The 21,020-nt window shown below is 37.8% G+C and overlaps 1 protein-coding gene and 1 pseudogene across 3 annotated transcripts in view; one reads left to right on the top strand and one right to left on the bottom strand.

Moving 5' to 3' along the window:
• B3GNT2 (UDP-GlcNAc:betaGal beta-1,3-N-acetylglucosaminyltransferase 2) overlaps positions 1-21,020 on the top strand; it is a 324,948-nt gene that overhangs the window by 241,722 nt on the left and 62,206 nt on the right. The window lies entirely within an intron of this gene.
• On the bottom strand, positions 1,768-3,704 carry LOC112404841 (hypoxanthine-guanine phosphoribosyltransferase pseudogene; annotated as a pseudogene).

The raw sequence follows: 21,020 nt of genomic DNA, 5'->3' as shown, positions 1-21,020 counted from the left end.
TCAATTTTGATCTATTAAATTAACCAAGATTTTTATAAAGAGCACAGTGGAGCAGGAAGCCTCATGCTCTGCTGAATGGATTATAATTTGAACAATCTCACTGAGGAAAGCAATTAACAATGTGTACAAATTGCCTTAAAAATATTCCTGCCTTTAACACACTAATCCAGATTTTAAGCTCTATTTGGGGGAAATAATCATAAAAACAAAGTTTCATACTCCAAGATACCACTTCTAACATTATTGATTTTAGTTAAAAAGAAAAAAAAGAAAAAAGGTGGGGGGAGCATTTGAAATGCCCAACCACAGGGCGTAGTTAAGCAGATTATGATATTCATGGTGAGGTGTTGGGCTGTAGTGGAAAGGATGCCTTTGGAAGCAGAGAGAGTAGTGTTCAAATCCCCTCAAATTCTCACTTCACCACCTAAGAGCTATGCGGTTGTTTTCAAACCTTTGTTTTATAAAGTGAGGCTAGTGCTAATTTACTGTTATGGTTGATGTAAAGATTATATCATTAAATAAGGCTTTCTATAAGTGATAGCTATCATTGACACATCTATTAAAATGATATTTGTGAAGAAGAAATACCTACAATGGAGTGAAATCATGCTAGTATTTAAGTTTCTGAATTCAACTGTATCTGTGAGGCAATACCTCTATTGCTTTCCCAGTGGATGCAATTAACCATAAAATGGTCCATGAGTGTGTCCATGAATTCTTTTTTTTTTTTTACATGCTTGAGTTCCTTTAAAGATTTTTTCCCTAGCATTGAAAAAAAATGTAACATATCTTGTTCAGACTGCAATTATTTCATCAAAATTCTGGAGGAAAAATTGATCGAATTATGGGTATTTTTACTTTTATTATTCAAATTTCCTACAATAACCATGCATTTCATAGTTTGAAATAAATCTTATTAAAAATAGAGAGTAAGGGCTTCCCTGGTGGCGCAGTGGTTGAGAGTCCGCCTGCCGATGCAGGGGACACGGGTTCGTGCCTCGGTCTGGGAAGATCCCACATGCCGTGGAGCGGCTGGGCCCGTGAGCCATGGCCGCTGAGCCTGCGCGTCCGGAGCCTGTGCTCTGCAACGGGAGAGGCCACAACAGTGAGAGGCCCGTGTACCGCAAAAAAAAAATAGAGAGGAAGAGGCAATGACGGTACAAAAATAGAGAAGGGTTTTGAGAGGAAAAACTTGTGGTTTGGAAAGAATCCTGCCATTATTGATGTCACAAAGGGCTCGAAAAACTTTCCAAATGTTACTGTTAGTTTATTCTCACAATATTTATAAAAAGCAATCACATTGGTGAAATACTGCAGAACAAAGAAGGGAATCTACTTTTGTGGAATCAATAGACTAGTATAATTTGGGTTTCCCATATTCTAAACCTATTACTAAGGATCTAAAGAGAAGTATGGAGTCTCCATTCTCAAAATCATGGGAATCATTTCCAGCAAGATTAATAAATAATCCTGTAGAAGCAGCCACATAGCACAGGGAGATCAGCTTGGTGCTTTGTGACCGCCTAGAGGGGTGGGATAGGGAGACTGAGAGAGAGACACAAGAGGGAGGAGATATGGGGATATATGTATATGTATAGTTGATTCACTTTGTTATAAAGCAGAAACTAACACCATTGGAAGGCAATTATACTCCAATAAAGATTAAAAAAAAGAGATTAATAAATAACCCTATAAAGTTAAACTGTTTACTTTTTTTTCTCTTTTAAAGAGACAGCCTTTATTTTAAGGATTTTTATATTGAAGAATTCAAAAAGTGGTAGGTTTTTGGAACTTATTGATCTGTATTTAAAAGGTACAGGTCAATCTGTTGACAAAGATTCACCAAAAATAATTTGAACAAGTGGGAAATTACAGTTAATACTACTAAAAGCGACTAAAATAATTCCAGGACGTGTGGTTTATCCGACATAACGATACTTCTAAGTGCTGTGACTGATATGAAACTGACTGTTTCTTACTTTTCTGAACACACAGTGGTATAATTAACAAGATTCAATCACTTCTGTTCTTCCCTGAATATATAAAAAGTAAAATACCAGTTAAAAAACTAATATATTCTTTTCTTTAAATGTTTTTTACATATACAATGTCAATATTTTCGTTCCATAGTGGTGTGGTTTAAGAGGTTTTTCATTCACGAGTAAAACAACAATCCACCCAAAGGGAAATGATAGTCTATAGGCTGACAGTGCAAATAAAGAGTTTGGGAATGCAGCAACTGGCATTTCTAAAATACAACAGATAAAATTCTAAGAAGTTACATGCAATAATCTCAACTAAGCATCTGGCCACAGAACTAGAACATTTGATAATTTTACTGGTGATTTCAGTGGGACTCCAGATGTTTCCAAACTCAACTTGAACTATCATCTTAGGATTTGTATTTTGCTTTTCCAGCTTCACTAATGACACAAACATGATTCACATCCCCAAAGTATTCATTATAGTCAAGGGCATATCCTACAACAAACTTGGCTAGAATTTCAAATCCAACAAAGTCTGGTCTGTATCCAGCACTTCAAGAGGTCCTTTTCACCAGCAAGCTTGCAACCTTGATCATCTTTGGATTATGCTGCTTGACCAAGGAAAGCAAGGTTTTCATTGTTTTGCCAGTGTCAATTATACCTTCCACAATCAACACATTCTTTCCAGTGAAAATTGAGAGATCATCTTCACCAATTACTTTTATGTCGCCTGTTGACTGGTCATTACAGTAGCTCTTCAGTCTGATAAAATCTACAGTCATAGGAATGGATCTATCACTATTTCTCTTCAGTACTTTGATGTAATCCAGCAGGTCAGCAAAGAATTTGTAGTCCCCATTGAGCACACAGAGGACCACGGTGTGATGGCCTCCCATTTCCTTCTTCACATCTTGAGCAAGACGTTCGGTCCTGTCCATAATTAGTCCATGAGGAATAAACAGCTTTTCCAAATCCTCAGCATAATGATTAGGTATACAAAATAAATCTAGGTCATTAGCTGGTTAATTATTGCTAATCACGATGCTGGGGCTGCAGATCGCCATAACAGCTGGCCGACCGGCCGGCTGAGGGCAGTTTGGGCTAAACTGTTTACTTCTTATACCAAACTTGATGGTCAGAGTAATAGCTACTTCTCTAATAATTGTTTAATGTATTTCATTGGGATTCAATTACATCTATGGTTTACTTTCCTAAATATTTATTTTCACAAAAATTTTGAGCCTTGTGCAATGATTTGTTTCTCTTTGACCAGAGGCAAAGTTGTTTGGTAATAACATGTTACCCTATGTGACACGAAACTGATTTGGTGAGTTATTAAATAACTTAATTTAAAATTACCTCTTACTATAATAAAGGTATAAATTCTTTCCACTTGATACTAATAAAGAGTTTAGAAACAATATTTTAAAGTGAACATGTTAATCAATTTATTGCCTTAAAATGAACTGTGAGAATTCCCTGGTGGTCCGGTGGTTAGGACTCTGCGCTATTACTGAGGAGGGCCTGGGTTCAATTCCTGATCAGGGAAATAAGATCCCACATAGCCAAACAGACAAACAAAAACTGTGAGATATTTATAAGAATTTAGATAAATTTAAAGGTAAGTTATATATGGCACAATATCTTTAGATATGATTCCACATCAGCATCCACATTTTAAAAATCTTATTCTATACAGACAACTTATATGACTCAATATCAAAAAACCAAATAATCCAATCAAAAAATGGGCCAAAGACCTTAATAGACATTTCTCAAAAGAAGACATACAGATGGCTAACAGGCATATGAAAAGGTGTTCAACCTCGCTAATTATTAGAGAAATGCAAATCAAAACCACAATGAGGTATCACCTCACACCAGTCAGAATGGCCATCATCAAAAAGTCTATAAATAATAAATGCTGGAGAAAGTGTGGAGAAAAGGGAACCCTCCTACACCGATGGTGGGAATGTAAATTGGTGCAGCCACTATGGAAAACAGCATGGGGGTTCCTCAAAAAAAACTAAAAATAGATTTGCCATATGATCCAGCAATCCCACATCTGGACATATATCTGGAAAAGATGAAAACTCTAATTCAAAAAGACATGCACCCCAATGTTCATAGCAGCACTGTTTATAATAACAGAGACATGGAAACAAACTAAGTGTCCATCAACGGACGAATGGATAAAGAAGATGTGGGATACACTCAGCTATAAAAAAGAATGAAATATTGCCATTTGCAGCAACATGAATGGACCTAGAGAATATCATACTAAGTGAAGTAAATCAGACAAATATTATATGATATCACTTATATATGGAATCTAAAAAATAATACAAATGAATCTATATATAGAACAGAAACAGACTCACATAGAAAACAAATTTATGGTTACCAAAGAGGAAAGGGAGGGAGGGATAAATTAGGAGTATGGGATTAACGGATACAGACTATTATACATAAAATAGATAAGCAAAAAAGCTTTACTGTATAATGCAGGGAACTATATTCAATATCTTCTAATAACCTATAATGGAACATAATCTAAAAAAAATAATTGAATCACTTTGTTGTATACCTGAAGCTAACACAATATTGTAAATCAACTATACTTCAGTTTTAAAAAATCTTATTCTAAATTACCTGAAGTGTAATCTTATAATCCTCAAATTGTTAATGAATAATAAAAAGCTTTTGGAATCCCAAGTATAATATATTCTATTCACAACACTTTTCAAAGGTTTATAAGAAAGAACCAGGCTATGAATTACATAGACAGTCAAACCTCATGAAAGGAATTTTTCTTACTATATTAAGTGATATTTTAAGTCTGACTTTAATATTTTGTCTTCAAAGACATACCCATTGACAATTCTTACTAGAAAGTTCTTTCCCTTTAAAAATACTGTGTATGTTATAGTTTTTTTGTTCTGTGACATTTCTTTGTGTTAGATTACCGCACTCTTCATGTGCTATAGCAAGCAGCTGCTCCATGCGTCAAACTATGTGGGAAATGAGAATGACAAACCCAGGGAAGATCAGTAAAGCAAAACCTTTAAGGGAACCTCAGATCTGTCTAGTGAATTATGCTACTGATTAGGAGCAAGTGGCCATTTTACTGAATAAGTAATAAGTTCCATTTTTAGTGTGATAGTATTATTGTGCTAGTAATACTTTTTATATTGCACTGTAAAATGTGCATTATGTCCCCCTTTCTAAAAGGAAATTAATCCTTACCTTTTAGTGACTGTAATAAAATATTCCTCCCCCTCCACTAAGTTTTTTTTTTTGCGGTACGCGGGCCTCTCACCGTTGTGGCCTCTCCCGTTGCGGAGCGCAGGTTCCGGACGTGCAGGTTCAGCGGCCATGGCTCACGGGTCTAGCCGCTCCGCGGCATGTGGGATCTTCCTGGACACGAACCCGTGTCCCTTGCATCGGCAGGCGGACTCTCAACCACTGCGCCACCAGGGAAGGCCTAAATTTTTTTTTCAAAACAAAAACAAAAACTCATTATTAAAAAAAAAAAATAAAACAAAAAACCAGAAATTGTGATTGACCAGAAAGGTAAAGATACATGACCATATTTAAATAATTCTACCTAATCACATCTATAATGTTTGATGGTTCCAGAGGGCAAAATGACATGCCAGGAGTATCATTACATCTTCCTCCAACGTACAGACATTAGAAAAGAAAACAGATGAAGTCTTTCATTTTCTTGATTTTTTTAAACTTATTTTTATAAATAATACCTCACTTAAGTAAGTTAATCTTTTTTATCACATTTCTCCTTGGGTTTATCCTGTATGGGACTCTCTGCGCTTCCTGGACTTGGGTGGCTATTTCCTTTCCCATGTTAGGGAAGTTTTTGACTATAATCTCTGCAAATATTTTCTCGGGCCCTTTCTCTCTTCTCCTTCTGGGACCCCTATAATGCAAATGTTGTTGCATTTAATGTTGTCCCAGAGGTCTCTTAGGCTGTCTTCATTTATTTTCATTCTTTTTTCTTTATTCTGTTCTGCAGCAGTGAATACCACCATTCTGTCTTCCAGGTCACTTGTCTGTTCTTCTGCCTCAGTTATTCTGCTCTTGATTCCCTCTAGTGTACTTTTCACTTCAGTTACTGTGTTGTTCATCTCTGATTGTTTGTTCTTTAATTCTTCTAGGTCTTTTTTAAACATTTCTTGCATCTTCTCGATCTTTGCCTCCATTCTTTTCCGAGGTCCTGGATCATCTTCACTGTCATTATTCTGAATTCTTTTTCTGGAAAGTTGCATATCTCCAGTTCATTTAGTTGTTTTTCTGGGGTTTTCTCTTGTTTCTTCATCTGGTACATAGCCCTCTGCCTTTTCATCTTGTCTGTCTTTCTGTGAATGTGGTTTTTGATCCATAGGCTGCAGGATTGTAGTTATTCTTGCTTCTGCTGTCTGCCCTCTGGTGGATGAGGCCGTCTAAGAGGCTTGTGTAAGTTTCCTGATGGGAGAGACTGGTGGTGGATAGAGCTGACTATTGCTCTGCTGGGCAGAGCTCAGTAAAACTTTAATCTGCTTGACCGCTGATGGGTGGGGCTGTGTTCCCTCCCTGTTGGTTGTTTGGCCTGAGGCAACCCAACACTGGAGCCTACCTGGGCTCTTTGGTGAGGCTAATGACAGACTCTGGGAGGGCTCACACCAAGGAGTACTTCCTAGAACTTCTGCTGCCAGTGTCCTTGTCCCCACATTGAGCCACAGCCACCCCCCGCCTCTGCAGGGGACCCTCCAACACTAGCAGGTAGGTCTGGTTCAGTCTCCCCTGGGGTCACTGCTCCTTCGCCTGGGTCCCTATGCACCCACTACTTTGTGTGCGCTGTCTAAGAGTGGAGTCTCTGTTTCCCCCAGTCTTGTTGAAGTCCTGCAATCAAATCCCACTAGGCCTCAAAGTCTGATTATCTAGGAATTCCTCCTCCCGTTGCTGGACTCCCAGGTTGGGAAGCCTGACGTGGGGCTCAGAACCTTTACTCCAGTGGGTGAACTTCTGTGGTATAAGTGTTCTCCAGTCTGTGAGTCACCCACCCAGCAGTTACGGGATTTGATATTACTGTGATTGCACCCCTCCTACTGTCTCATTGTGGCTTCTCCTTTGTCTTTGGATATGGGGTATCTTTTCTGGTGAGTTCCAGTGTCTTCCTGTCGATGACTGTCCAGCAGCTAGTTGTGATTCTGGTGTTCTCACAAGAGGGAGTGAGAGCATGTCCTTCTACTCCTCCATCTTGGTTCCTCCCCTCCACTAAATATTGATACATCTTACCCCCCCTTTCTTGTTTTATATTTATTTATTTATTTATTTTTGGCTGCGCTGGGTCTTCATTGCTGCACACGGGCTTTCTCTAGTTGCGGCAGGCAGGGACTACTCTTCGTTGCTGTGCATGGGCTTCTCGTTGCGGTGGCTTCTCGTTGTGGAACATGGGCTCTAAGCATGTGGACTTCAGTAGTTGCAGCACGTGGGCCCCAGAGTGCGTGGGCTTCAGTATTTGTGCACAGGCTCAGTAGTTGAGGTTTGTGGGCTCTAGAGCTCAGGCTCAGTAGTTGTGGGGTGCAGGTTCAGTAGTTGCAACTTGCGGGCTCTACGGCACAGGCTCAGTAGTCGTGGCGCGCGGGCTTAGTGCCCCACAGCATGTGGGATCTTCCCAGACCAGTGCATTGGCAGGTGGATTCTTAGCCACTGGACCACAGTGGAAGTCCATCTCTTGCTTGTTTTAAACTGTGGTTTTGTGCTTTTAACAAATAGTATACTTTGTCTTCAATAACGTACTATACGTTGCTTAGTCATGTTCAGTTTTGATCCCCAATCACATCAAAACTGTAAGGGCAGAAATCTTATAAATGGACAATTTAGTATTAAAATGATGGGTGTACACATGGGTAAAAGAGTTCAAATAAATTCAAATGATTTATTATATTTATATAGATAAATAACACAACTCTCCAAATTTTCTTGAAGGTAAATTTGCTTTGCAAAATAGAAAATCATTGCAATTTTTTCCTATATCCCTTTCCTTTTCCTATTATATTTTTAGTTAATACAGAATTGTTCTTTTTTTTTTTTTTTTTTCCAACACATGCTGTGAAGATTAACAGAACTTCCAGGTGGTTGGAGACAAGTGTAATAGTATGTCAACAGGGATGTTCCCTGGGCCCTGGCTAAGTTCTAATGCTGTGCACGTAAGGAGATGAGCTCACATATTCTAAGTTCAGGGACCACCTGTGGTTAGGGCAGCCCACCTATAGTTAGGCCAAGAAATGTCAATACAGGGAAACAGACCAAACACCAAACATCCCCTACCCCATCCCATTCCTACTCCCTGAAGTGTAAGGAAAAGGTGAGTAGAGATAAGGTTAGCTTTTTGTGAAGTAGAATATTCATAAGGTTGCTCTATTCCCTCTCTTCACCCCATTCTCACTGTAATAAAGGAGATGGAGGCACTTCTTCCTCTTAAAGTCTAGAGAAGAGCATTCAAGAGAATTGCTTATAAAGTTTAGAGATGCCCAACCTTCCCCCTATCCTAGGTTGGAGACTGGTGATTGTCTCACCTCTGATCTCTCCTGGACTGGCAGAGTGCTCAAGTGTTCTAGGACAAGGAGAAGGGGCAGTAGAGAGATGATCTAGATGAAGGAAAGGACACCACAGTTGCCCACATTGGCCCCTCCAAGAGAGGCTGCTCACTGGACCCCGTGTGGAAGAGGTCAAGTAGATGCAAGATATGCCTCAAGGAATTGAGCAGCAGGGAGGCACCCCAAGGACCTTCAACAATGAAGGAGCCAGAACTTGGATTCTCTCCAGTTTAGAGAGCGTAGAAAATCTGACAGGGTTAACTAGAGAAGCAGCAGCATCCGAAAGAGAGGGAATTACCATCTTCCTACTGGGGAGCCACATAAGATAGCCACTTCTTCATTTCTCCTCTTGCCCTGACATTAGAAGTGAAGCACTGGAAAGAAGGAGAGGGAAGGATATACAGAACAGAGCGCTCCTGCCCTCAACCCTCTCTGCCCCCCGCTCCCCCCCACTCCCCGCCACATACTCCAAGCCACTAGCAACAGACTTGTCTGCCTTTCTCTGGAGGGAAGGGAGGAAAAGTAGTTTTAATTCAGTTTGAAGCTTAGTAGAAAATGAACAGAATTGAACCTTACTTGACAGAATGAGATGATCCTAATAACTTGAAGAGGTGGATAAATAGAATCGAGCCAAGGTGTGATGAAGAGAGTTGACACCCAGCAAGAAAATGGCAGGGGCAGAGCACAATTTTGGGGGGAGATTATTGGAAAAATAAAGCCATTTCATATTTATAACCCAATGAATTGCGAGTCCTCAAGGAAGTAGTTACAAAGTCAGATAGAGTTCTAATTTTTACAGGGGAGTGGGATGATCGATTCTGAACAACACAGACTGGTGAGAGTGATATAAATCCAGGTAAATTAAAGTAGTTTTATTCTTTTCTCTCTTTTTTTTTTTTTCGGTACGCGGGCCTCTCACTGTTGTGGCCTCTCCCATTGCGGAGCACAGGCTCCGGACAAGCAGGCTCAGCGGCCATGGCTTACGGGCCCAGCCGCTCTGTGGCATGTGGAATCTTCCCGGACGGGGGCACGAACCCGCGTCCCCTTCATCGGCAGGCGGACTCTCAACCACTGCACCACCAGGGAAGCCCTATTCTTTTCTCTTAATTGAAGTATAACATACGTACAAAAAAGTATACAAATCATAAGTGTAGAGCTCCATGAATTTTGACTAAGTGTACCCATCTGTGTAACCGGCACCAGATCAGGAAATAGAATGCTACCAACAGCCAGAAACACCCCCACGTATCCCCTTTCAGTCATTAACCTCCTCCTCCTCAAGTCACTGCTATCTTGATTTCTATATGTGTAAGTTAATTTTGCCTGATTTTATTTTTACATAAATGAAATCCTATATTATGTACCTTTTGTGTTTACTTCTTTCATTCAACATCACATTTGTGAGATTCATCCACGTTGTTGTGTGTAGAAGTAAATGGAAATCGTCCATTTTCATTGCTGTGTAATATTTTGCTGTTTGAATACACCATGAATTTTATTAATCCAAATGGTAATGTACTTTGGGTTTTTTTCCCCTAGTTTGGGGCTATTACAAAGAGTGCTCCTGGACTTACTTGCTAATATTTTATCTAGGACTTTCACATCTATGTTCCTGAGAGAGATTAACCTGTAATTTTTCTTTCTTGTGATATTTTTGCCAGCTTTTGGTGTTACAGTTATACTGACCTCATACAATAGTTGGAAATATTCCTTCTTTTTCTGTTTTCTGGAAGATTTTCTGTAATATTCATGTTTTTCCTATTGTGTTTTGAAAAATTCACCAAAGAAGCCATCTGTGACTAAAGTTTTCTTTGTGGGAAGGTTTATAATTATAAATTTAATTTAAAAAATTTTGGGGGGCTTCCCTGGTTGCACAGTGGTTAAGAATCCGCCGGCCAATGCAGGGGACATGAGTTCGATTCCTGGCCCGGGAAGATCCCACATGCCACGGAGCAAGTAAGCCCGTGTGCCACAGCTACTGAGCCTGTGCTCTAGAGCCTGTGCTCTGCAACAAGAGAAGCCATGACAATGAGAAGCCTGCATACCGCAATGAAGAGTAGCCCTGCTTGCCTCATCTAGAGAAAGCCTGCATACAGCAACGAAGACCCAACACAGCCAAAAATAAAAACAAATAAATAAAAAAAATTATTAAAAAAATTAAAAGATAAATAAATTTTTAATTGAAATGTAGTTGATTTACAAGGTGTTAATTTCTACTGTACTGCAAAGTGATTAAGTTATATATATGGGGCTTCCCTGGTGGCGCAGTGGTTGAGAGTCCGCCTGCCGACGCAGGGGACACGGGTTCGTGCCCCGGTCGGAAGATCCCACATGCTGTGGAGCGGCTGGGCCCGTGAGCCATGGCCGCTGAGCCTGCGCGTCCAGAGCCTGTGCTCCGCAACGGGAGAGGCCACAACAGTGAGAGGCCTGCGTACCGCAAAAAAAAAAAAAAAAAGTTATATATATGTATATATGTGTATGTAATGGAAAAGAATACAAAGGATGTATATATATGTATATACCTATATACATACATATACATACACATATATACATTCTTTGTATTCTTTTCCATTATGGTTTATCATAGGATATTGAATATAATTCCCTGTGCTATACAGCAGGTCCTTGTTGTTTATACATTCTATAATATAATAGTTTGTATCTGCTAACCCCAAATTCCCATTCCATCCCTTTCCCACGATGAATTTAATTTTTTAATAGATAGAACTACTTATATTTGCTATTTCCTTTTTGTCCACTCTGTTAAGTTGTATATATCCAGCAATCTGTCCATTTCATTGGCATGCAGTTGTTTATAATTTCCTCTTATTATTATATCCTTTATAAAAATTGAGTTGTAATTGACATGCAACATTATATTAGTTTCAGGTATGTAACATAATGATTTAATATTGGTGTATATTGCAAAATGATCGCCACAATAAGTCCAGTTAACATCCATCACCACACATAGTTACAAAATTTTTTTCTTGTGATGAGAATTTTTAAGATTTACTCTTTTAGCAGCTTTCAAATATCCAATACAGTATCATTAACTATAGTCACCATGCTGTACATTATATCCCCATGACTTATTCATTTTATAACTGAAAATTTGTACCTTTTGATTCCCTTCCCCCTTTTCACCCTTCCTCCCCACCCCTTGCCTCAGGTAACCACCAGTCTGTTCTTTATATCCATAAGCTTGTTTTTTTTGTTTGCTTGATTTCTTAAATTCCATATATAAATAAGGTCATATTTATTTATCTTTTTCTCTCTGACTTATTTCACTTAGCATAATGCTGTCAAGGTCCATCCCTGTTTTCACAAATGGCAAAATTTCATTCTTTTTTTTAATGTCTGAGTAATATTCCATTGTATGTATATATCACATCTTCTTATTCATTCATCCATCAGTGGACACTTAGGTTGTTTTCACATCTTGGCTATTGTAAATAATGCTGCAATAAACATGGGGATGCATATATCTTTTTGAATAGTGTTTTTATTTTCTTGGATAAATACATAGAAATGGAATTGCTGGATCAGATGATAGCTCTATTTTTAATTTTTTGAGGAACCTCCATACTGGTTTCCATAGTGGCTGCACCAGTTTACATTCCCACCAGCAGTGCACAAGTGTTCCCTTTTCTCCACATCCTTACCAACACCTGTTATTTCTTGTCTGTTTGATAATAGCTATTCTGACAGGTGTGAGCTGTATATCCTTAATGCTGACAGGATCTATACTGATGTCTCTCCTTTTCTTCTTGGTATTGGTTATTTGTACCTTTGTTTTTTTCTTGATCAGTGTTGACAGGGGGTTTGCAATTGTTTTAGTCTTTTCAAAGAACCAATATTTGGCATTTGGTTTTCTCCATATTTGTCTTCTGTTTCTTAATTTCTTTTCTAATCTTTATCATTTCCTTCTACTTTCTGTGGCTTTCACTTTCTTTGAATATGATTTTTTAGATAGATATGTAGATCATTGGTTTTCAGGTTCTCTTATTTTTAATAGGTACATTAGAAGTTATAAAATTTCCCTTAAGTTTGGCTTTTACTAAACTACAAATTTTGATATGTAGTATTTTTCTTACCATTTTGTTGAAAATATGTTCTAATTTCCATTGAGATCTCTTCTTTGACCCACTGGATATTTAGAAGTATACTGTTTTTATTTCCAAACACTAGGGAACTTCTAGTTATCTTTTTGTAATTGATTTCTGGCTTTATTCCATCATAGTCAAAGAGTTTAGTATTATTCTAATCCTTTAATATTTGTTGAGACTTGCTCTATTGCCCAGCATATGGTCAATTTTAATAAATGCCTAGGTACACTTGACAAGACAGTGTTTCCTTCAGTTGTTGGATGCAATGTTTGGATGGTTAGTTTATGTGTCAGCCTGACTGCACATCACTTAGGTGATACCCAGATAGCTGGTAACACATTAATTCTAGGTATGTCTGTGAGGGTGTTCCTGGAAGAGATTAGCATTTGATTCAGTAGGCTGAGAGAAGAAACCCCCCTCACCGATCCACTGGGGCCTGAATGGAACAAAAAGGGGAAGGAAGGGTGAATTCACTCTCTCTGCTCTTGGGCTGGAACATCCATCTTTTTGTCCTCAGACATCAGAGCTCCTGGTTTTCAAGCCTTCAGGCTGAGACTGAATTGTACCACTGGCTCTCCTGATTCTGCAGCTTACAGATAGCAGATTGTGGGACTTCTCTACCTCCATAACTCTTAGTGAGCCAATTCCTATTAAAAAAAGTACAAACATACATACATATATAGGTGTATACATGCACACAAGTTGAACAACACGGGGGTTAGGGGCACAGACTCCCCACAAAGTCAAAAATCCACATATAACTTACAGTTCGCCTTTCTTGTATGCGGTTCCTCAGAATCCCTCATTCCGCATCCTCAGATTTAACAAACCTCGGATGGTGTGACACTGTAATATTTACCACTGAAAAAAATCCACATGTAAGTGGACCCATGAACTTCAAGCCTGCATTGTTCAAGGGTAAACTCTATCTATCTATCTATCTATCATCTATCTTTCTTTCTATTAGTTCTGTTTCTCTAGAGAACCCTGACTAATGAAAGTGTTCTATTTAAGTCAGTTAGGTCATGTTTGTTAAATGTTAGTTAAATCTTCTATATTTTGATTTTTTTGTCTGTTTGCTCTATCAGTCACTGAGGAAGGTATGTTAAAAACCTTCATTCTGATTGCGAATTTGTCCATTTCTCCTTTTAGTTCTGTTAATATTCTTTATGATATTTTGAAACTATGTTATTAGGAACTTAGAAATTTAGAATTGGCATGCCTTCCTGGTGAGTTGATCTTTCTATCATTATGAAATGTCTTTTGTAACTCTGGAAATGCTTTTGCTTTACCATATAATTTTCTATTTCTCTCACTTTTTCTGTGTTCCCTTTTATCTCCTTTCTTGCTTTCTTTGGATTTATTTTAAATTGTGTTAGAGCTCCCTCTACTAGCTTGTTAGGTATGCATTCTTTATTACTTCTTTTGTGGTTACCCTAGAGAAAAATGCAGCCTTGAATCTAATACAAATGAATACTTTACCACCTCCCAGACAATGTAAGGACTTTAGAACACTCTACTTGCCCCTATCCTGCCTTTTGCCTTAATGTTGTCACATATTTTAATTCTACATACAATTGAAACCCCACAATATGTTATTATTATTGTTTTATGTTAATATTCATTTAGATTTACTCTATTGCTCTTTACTCTATTGCTCTTTATTCCTTCTTGCACTTCTATGCTTCTCTCTGGGATTATATTCCCTCTTTCTTTCAATATCAGTTTTCTAGCAATAAATCCTCTCAGATTTTGTTGGTCTGGAATGTCTTTATTTTGCTTTCATTTTTGAAGGATATTTCACTGGGTGTAGAATTGTAGGTTGGCAGAATCTTTAAAGATGACAGACACACCATTGCCACTTTTTCCATTACTTCTGATGATAAGGCAACCATTAGTCTTATACTTGTTCTTTTGTAGATATTGTACCTTTTTCTCTGGCTACTTTGAAGATTTTACTTTGTCTTTGATTTTCAGTGTTTGACTATGATGTGTTTAGATATGAATTTCTAATTTTTAAAAATTCACATCTCAAGGTTTATAGCTCTTCTTGTGGCTGATATATTTTGGAATTTTAAAAAATTATTGGGTGTTATTTATTCAAATATTGCTTCTTCCCACTTTCTCTTTTTTTTTTTCTCCCCATGCTTTGGTCTATGAGTATATATGTAAGGAAAATTTGTGATTATTAGACATAGTATGTTTATTATGAGCATACCATGTCATTCTAACCTCATTTTCTTCTTTGTCAGAATTAGCAAATTAGTAGTATCAGGCACATCAGTCACAGTGCCTACCATAACAGTGTTTAACTTCTAGATGAAAATGACTTACCCATAGCCTCCTGCTCGGGGAAGCAGAGTTGGGCTACTCTTTGCACAGTGGTAGCTAATCAGATTAGCTGTCTCCATGACTTGGAGTGGGACAATGTAGAAGAAACTGGTTAGTCAATTTCAAAAGAAGAGCAAAGCAGATCTTGAAACAGAAGCCAGTACTTGAGGGAGACACCATGTAGGTCATAAAAGAGAGAATAGAAAGATCATGTTTACTCCAGAACTGCCTTGATTCTTGGGATTTATTTAGTTTTAGGTACTGGATGTGTAATCTTACAAAAACGCTAATTTCTTTATTTCTCTTTTTTTGGATTACTCATTTTTTATTTTTATTTTTTTTACACCTTTATTGGAGTATAATTGCTTTACAGTGTTGTGTTAGTTTCTGCTGTACAACAAAGTGAATCAGCTATATGTATACATATATCCCCATATCCCCTCCCTCTTGAGCCTCCCTCCCACCCTCCCTATCCCACCCCTCTAGGTTGTCACAAAGCATTGAGCTGATCTACCTGTGCTATGCAGCAGCTTCCCACTAGCCATCCATTTTACATTTAAAAACCCTAATTTCTTAAGGTGACCTAAATGAGTCTGTCTTCATTGCAATCAAGGGACTAATGTACTAGGGAAATGCGGCTGAATGTGTATCTGAGCTTCAGCAAAGTACTTCATTAAGATATGTAATACCTTGTCTTAAGACAAGATTGAGAAATTTTCACTAAATGTTGAGTGTAAATCAGTGAATTAGAAACTTATTAAGTGGTCATACCCAAAGGACACTAATTTAAAAATTGCTTCAGTCTGGAGGGAGGTTGTTTTTTGATCTAGTTTTTATTTTTGCTTTTGCTTTTGTTTTTACTATAAAGTTCTTCCCTTGACCTTGTTCTAGTCAACATTTTTATCACCCCTTTTGTTGAGGACATGCTTATCAAATTTACAGAGGAAAAACACATTGTTTAGCAGGATCCTTCAAGCTGGAACAATGGCTAAGTCCAAAAAGATAATATTAATTTTTTTTTATTTCAAAAATAATACTTGGGAGCTTGAGGCTTTTTAGGGCATGAGCCACCTCGTCTCCTTGCATCGCCTTGCAATAAACCTTTCTCTGCTCCAAAAAAATAATAATAATAAATGTCAATTGCCAAATATTGAGAAAATTATTCTCTTTTTACAGTCTATTTTTTTGTGAAAAATATAATTAGGATAACAATTTAATACGATTTTCTAAACATTTTAACACTTTGAAATCATAAACATTTCCAAATCATTATTATTTTTCAATATTATTTTAATATAACATAATTTATTTAATCAATCTCCTCTCAAAACATGCTGTAATACTGTTTTCTAAACTTTTTTCTTTTGTTTCAAAATCAAACGGTTTTCAAATCATTAAATAATATTTTCTCAATTGCTCGACTGTACTGTTATTTATACAATTAGAGTATGTTGCCCCCTTTTTGTCTTTAAGATTACCATGAATATTCCTATGGCATTATTTTTAGAAAAATGTTACAGTTATTTCTTTCTGATAAACTCCTAGCAATGTATGAGAATCTTGGCTTGTTTCTCTGTTGCTTCACCATTGAATATTATGATTTTCAAAATTCCTGCCATTTTATAAGCACAAATTAGAGTCTTGCTTTATTTTGCTTTTCTTTGAATACTAGTGAAGCTGAACATTGTTTCATGCATATATTGACTATTTGCATTTCTTGTTTTGGAGCATCTATGTTCATGTCTTTCATTCATTCATTCATAAGTGTATATCTTAACGTTTCTTAAGGGCTTTTATATATTATTCACATTAATCCTTTCTTGAAATACATATTGCAAATATTTCTTCCAAGTTTGTCATTTTTCTTTTGCTTATGAAGTTTATTTTTCTGACAAAAAGATTTTCACCCTTAAGAAGTTAAATCTATAATCATTTAATTTTTTTTGATTTTTAATTTTTTTATTTTTGGCTGCATTGAGTCTTTGTTGCTGTGTGCAGGCTCTTCTCTACTTGAGGCGAGTGGGGGCCACTCTTCGTTGCGGTGCGCGGGCTTCTCATTGCGGTGGCTTCTCTTGTTCTGGAGCATGGGCTCTAGGTGCACAGGCTTCAGTAGTTGCAGCACGCAGGCTCAGTCGTTGTGGTACGTGGGCCCTAGAGTACGCAGGCTTCAGTAGTTGTGGCGCATGGGCTCAGTAGTTGCAGTGCGTGGGCTTTAGGGTGCGTGTGCTTCAGTAGTTGTGGCACATGGGCTTAGTTGCTCTGCGACACGTGGGATCTTCCTGGACCAGGGATTGAACCCATATCCCCTGCACTGGCAGGTGGATTCTTAACCACTGCACCACCAGGGAAGTTCCCGTTTAATTGTTTTTCATTGTTCTTGCCTTTCATATCCTACTCAGAAAGAGATCCTTATATTATATAACTGTTTACCTATATCTTCTATCATATAATATTTAATATGAATAGAGTGAAGACCAGCTCTTGGGTTCAGAATACCAATTACATAACCTCTGGTTGGGGGAGCTTTGAGGTTGCCAGCATCAGTGTGCTTTGGCTGCCAAAAATCTCTTGGGATCTTGGACTTCATTAGTAAAAGCTTAAGGTCCAGAATCAGGAAAACTGTAGTCCTATAACACTGCCAAAACTTCAGAGTATGTTTGATTTAAATGTGGTTGAGATTATTTTATTGGCTAATATTTTAACGGTTGTTGGGGAATCTGTGTAATCAAAAACACTTCCTCATCCTCAAGGTAAGGCAAACAGTTTTCACAGAAAACAAGGTAAAAAAGTACAGCTTCAATAGTTTGTTTTTCTTTCAGACTGTCAGATACAGACATCACAGGCATTAACCTCTATTAAAACTCAGAAACCTCCATGCTTCTTTTTTTTGGGGGGTGGGGTACGCGGGCCTCTCACTGTTGTGGCCTCTCCCATTGCGGAGCACAGGCTCCGGACGCGCAGGCCCAGCAGCCATGGCTCACAGGCCCAGCCGCTCCACGGCATGTGGGATCTTTCCGGACCGGGGCACGAACCCGTGTCCCCTGTATTGGCAGGCGGACTCCCAACCACTGCGCCACCAGGGAAGCCCTCTCCATGCTTCTTTTAACCGCACCTCAATTTCCAAAACATTAGTACAAGTTCTGACAAAATTTGCTTGACATAGTGAGGCTTCCTTTTAAAATCAAGGAGACAGCAATACCTACTACTGCCTCTTCCACTCCCCACATTTTATTTACACTAAACCAGGCAAGAAAAAGAAAAAAGGAGAAGAAGAAAGAAAGAAACAAAAGGTGTAAGGATTGGAAAAGGAGAAACAAAATTGTCATTATTTAGAATCAGAATTTCATATGCTTTTAACTTCTTAGTCCTCACCTGGACTATTTCATTAGCTGTATGTATCACATTTTAAAACTACTGTGTGGACATAAACCAAAAGAGATTTGTAGGGAAATAATCATGGTGGTGACAAGGAGGGGACTTTGAAAACATGGCATATGAGGAAAATATTTGAAAATATTTTACATGGGGAAAAGACTTACAGGAGGGAAAAAAAAAGAGCCAAATTATCTTGTTTTAAGCTACTTAAAGAAAAAAATTGTTATGTGTAACAGTGATTTTTTTTTTTTCCTGAAAGGCCCAAGGAAGTGTAGTCAGGATCATTAAGGGGCAAGAGGAAGAGAGACTTAAGCTCTGGCAGAACTTTTAAGAGTTAGTGATTCAAAATTCTTAGAAGTATGCCTTAGGAGGTGAAAAGTATTTTGTCACTAGAGGTTTTCAACCAAAGGCTGAGTGACCATTTGGCAGGAATGCTGTAAGAATGAAAAAGCTCACATTTCTTGAGCATCCAGTGTGTGCATGTACCGAGCCATGCACTATCTCATTTAATCATGGCAACCCAGTGAGGGACGTTCTATCGTATTCCCATTTAACAAATGCAACAGAAGCAGAGAGAATCTAAAGTCCTGCCTGGTATCACATAGAAGGTAAGTATGAACTGCCCAGGCAGTTTGTTTCCAGAGCCTCACCTCTGAATCAATGTACATTGTTTGCAAAGAGTGGTTGGCTTCCATAACCTTCAAGATTTCATCAAATCCTGAGATTGTATAATTGTGCAGAGGGGAAAGTCATGCCTTAAGGGATTTATATTAAAGATTAATTTTGTTGGCAGTGATGTTAGGTGGCTCCTGTTTTAGTATCTAATCTTTAAGTTATGAATAAAATCAAAGTCACTGAAAATCCACCCATCATTTCTAAATTAGAAAGCTGTTGGATATTCATATATCTACCAAGGTACAAGTAAGTTGGTAGACAATGGCTGGGATCCCAGACAGATGCTCTTGGGCTCTGGCAATAAGACTAAGCCTATAAATATCAAATGTAGTATGTCTTGCAAAACCAAATATCAGCAGTTTTGAAGTGTCATGGTGTTTTGTGTGTTTTGTGTGTGTGTGTGTGTTTTTTTCTTCTAAGTAGATCCAGCAATTGATCTTGGGCTACTTTGATAGCACCTAAAACAAATTGTTTTATTCAGCATTTTTGAGTGTTATATCGTGGAGTTATAGGTTATATCATACCACTCACAGAATGCTGTTTAAAATTTGCAGCTAGGTACATTCTTCAATATCTATATATAACTTATTAAAATATAGAAACCAGATCAAATATATATAGAAATAATGTGTGTGCAAGAGATTGGCCATTTGCCATTGTTAATAGGAAGAAAGGCATGCACACTGAGAGTTTTAACAAATTACAAATGCCGGGAAGAAAATAATACGGCTGTGTTTGAAAAGATCATGCTATTTACTTGACAGGCTCTGCCAGGGCAAAGTTACAGCTGTGGCCCTGCTTTGCAGATCATTTAAACAGGCTTTTCTTTATGTCACTGACACTTTAGTCGCATCCACAGAGCTTTGCCATCAGTAAATAATAATTATTATGTGGGAGAAGATAGCCTATGAGCAGCCCCAGTGTTACCACCACAAATAAATCAATAGAAACACATGTTAGTTAAAATGGTTTTTGCTTATTTTTCCAATTTATTAACACCATCAGTCTTGTTAGAAGAAAAATAGATTATCATTTTAAAAAATTGTAAACAGTGATATGTGTGTGTTTGCATGTGTATATACAAAAAAAATCAGGATTGTCTTTTTAATGTGTTTTTTTCTGATCCTCTCAGTTTAAAATTTTTTCTGTATTCTTTATAGTTGAAGATTTCTCATACTATCATTTCCTATGTCTTGCTATCTTTGTATTCATCTACCTAAGGAAACATGGAGCGGTGGAGAGTGTCAGATGGTCTGGTTTTGAGCATCCTAGCTGTAACAGTTGAATTCTCTGAGATTCAGTTTCTCTATCTACAGTAATACCTACCCAACCATTGTTGTGCAGATGAAAAGAAATCATGAACACAGAGGTGTTCTGTAAACTATGAAGAATCATACCAAGGTCAGGTCCAAAGGTCCATTTCTCCCAGCTTAATCTTTGAAGGAGACTTAAAAGATCTATAAACTATCTTTCAAGTAACTAACATTGGAAATAAGCATGGAAATGAATACTGGTAGACTCAAGGGAAACATATTTCATGTAACTCTTTTCTATTTTTCCTTTTTTAAGCTTTCATGGAGAATTACAAGGGCTACTGATCATGTTTATTCTAGCGAAAATTCCTGTGGTTGTTATTCTAGCTGTTGTTCTAGGGATGTAAGAAACACTAGAAGCAAATTGTGGGTAGCTAAGAGAAAGGGACAACATGTGTGGGTGTGGTTGGGACTTAATCAACATTATTGAATTAATACATATGAATGTAACCAACACCCCCATGTTGCGTTAATTTTTAGAAATTTAAGGGGGAAATGGCTGGGCAATTGCTTTGAGGCTTCGTTTCTCAGAGCCAATAGGGTACTTCAGCACTACAGGAGTATGTGGGACAGCAAAACCCAGAGTGAATTTCTCATGCATTCTACTGCCTGAAGCCTTGCCCAAAGTCA

Source organism: Neophocaena asiaeorientalis, unplaced genomic scaffold (assembly GCF_003031525.2).
Source record: "Neophocaena asiaeorientalis asiaeorientalis breed wild unplaced genomic scaffold, Neophocaena_asiaeorientalis_V1.1 scaffold100, whole genome shotgun sequence".
NCBI lineage: Eukaryota > Metazoa > Chordata > Mammalia > Artiodactyla > Phocoenidae > Neophocaena > Neophocaena asiaeorientalis.
This window is presented reverse-complemented; position numbering and strand designations above follow the sequence as displayed.